The sequence below is a fragment of the Rhinopithecus bieti genome, unplaced genomic scaffold, assembly GCF_001698545.2.
Source record: "Rhinopithecus bieti isolate Rb0 unplaced genomic scaffold, ASM169854v2 scaffold_19910, whole genome shotgun sequence".
Classification (NCBI taxonomy): Eukaryota; Metazoa; Chordata; class Mammalia; order Primates; family Cercopithecidae; genus Rhinopithecus; species Rhinopithecus bieti.
Genome location: NW_016809886.1, coordinates 1,440,616 through 1,442,723, shown reverse-complemented (window position 1 = coordinate 1,442,723; position 2,108 = coordinate 1,440,616). Strand labels below are relative to the sequence as shown.

Here is a 2,108-nt window from a genome sequence, read left to right as displayed (position 1 = left end):
AAAAAAAAAAAAAAAAAAAAAAACCATAATTCATTAATCAAATGTAAAGGTTTTTAAAGATATTACTTGGTGTTGGCAAGGCTATTTTGAATTAGGCACTTCCATACATCATTGGTGGGAATACAAAATGAGGTAACTTTTCTGGAGTGCAATTTGGCAAAGTGAATCAAGGTCCCTAAAACTGTCCATAATCATTGATCCAATAATTCAATTAATAGCAATTTTTGATTGAAACCTAATAGAGATATGTAAAAAATATGCATATTTCAGGATTATTTAAAATAGTAAAAAGTTAGAAACAACTTAAATGTCCAACAATAAGATAAAGGCTAAACAATTTTTATATCCTTAACATGGAATATCCTGTAGCCTTTAAAAATCATATTATAGACTAGATTTCTTAGTATGGAAATATGCTCACAGTATAATAACTAGAGCATTTAAAATGTAAAACTATATACACCAAATGCAGCAATAGTTTTCTTTAAAGATCCTACATAAATTTATAAAGACCTACAGGTATGTGCAAGAGGATGAGTGTTGGGAATATAAAGGAAATATACCAAAACATTAATGTTTATTCAAGGTTGCTGGAATGAGAAGCAATTTGTATTTTCTTCCCTATGCTTCTATTTTCCAAATTCTCTACAATAAGCAAGCACCATTTTCGTTATATACATACAAATGGCCAAAAGCATATGAAAAAAATGAAAATATGAAATGAAAAAATACTCAATATTACTAAGCATCAGAAAAGTACAAATTAAAACAGACAAAATTTTGAGACAGCCAATGTACCACCCTACACCAGTCAGAATGGCAATTACTAAAAAGTCAAAAAATAACAGTTGATGAGGATATGGAGAAAAGGGAACACTTATATATTGTTAGTGGGAATGTAAATTAGTACAACCCCTGAGGAAAACAGTATGACGATTTCTCAAAGAACTAAAAATAGAACTACAATTCCATCTGGCAATCCCACTACTAAGTATCTACCTAAAAGAAAAGAAATCATCCTCTTTTTCTGACTGGAACCATGGAGGGTGTAGAAGAGAAGATGAAGAAGGTTCCTGGTGTGCCAGAAACCCTTAAGAAAAAGTAAAGGAATTTTGCAGAGCTGAAGATCAAGTGACTGAGAAAGAAGTTTGACCAAAACATGCTTCGAAAGGCAAGGAGGAAGGTTATCTATGAAAAAGTGAAGCACTGTCACAACGAATATAGGCAGATGTACAGAACTGAATTTCGAATGGCAAGGATGGCAAGAAAAGCTGGAAACTTCTATGTACCTGCAGAACCCAAATCGGCATTTGTCGTCAGGATCAGAGGTATCAACGGTGTGAGTCCAAAGGTCCGAAAGGTGTTGCAGCTTCTTCACCTTCATCAAATCTTCAATGGAACCTCTGTGAAGCTCGACAAGGCTTCAATTAACATGCTGAAGATTGTAGAGCCATATATTGCATAGGGGGTACCCAAATTTGAAGTCAGTAAATGAACTCATCTACAAGTGTGGTTATGGCAAATTCACTAAGAAGCGAACTGCTTTGACAGACAATGCTTTGATTGCTCAATCTCTTAGTAAATATGGCATCATCTGCATGAAGGATCTGATTCATGAGATCCATACTGTTGGAAAATGCTTCAAAGAAGCAAATAACTTCCTCTGGCTCTTCAAATTATCTTCTCCATGAGGCAGAATGAAGAAAAAGACCACCCATTTTGTAGAAGGTGGAGATGCTGGCAACAGGGAGGACCAGATCAACAGGCTAATTATAAGAATGAGCTAAGGTGTCTACCATGATTATTTTTCTAAGCTGGTCAGTTAATAAACAGTACCTGCTCTCAAATTGAAAAAAAAGAAAGAAAGAAAGAAAAGAAATTATTATATTAAAAAGATACCTGCACTTATATGTTTATCGCAGCACTATTCACAATAGCAAAGATAAGGAATCAAGCTAAGTGTCCATCAATGGAAGACTTGGTTAAAAAATGGCCTGGCCAAAATGGTGAAACCCCATCTTTACTAAAAAAAAGTACAAAAATTAGCTGGGCATGGTGGCAGGCACCTGTAATTCCAGCTACTCAGGAGGCTGAGGCAGGAGAGTTGC

General features: G+C 34.9%; 1 pseudogene; it reads left to right on the top strand.

Annotated features, from left to right (window-relative positions):
- The first annotated feature begins 1,039 nt into the window (after window positions 1–1,039).
- On the top strand, window positions 1,040–1,787 carry LOC108541276 (60S ribosomal protein L7 pseudogene; annotated as a pseudogene).
- Window positions 1,788–2,108: the final 321 nt, after the last annotated feature.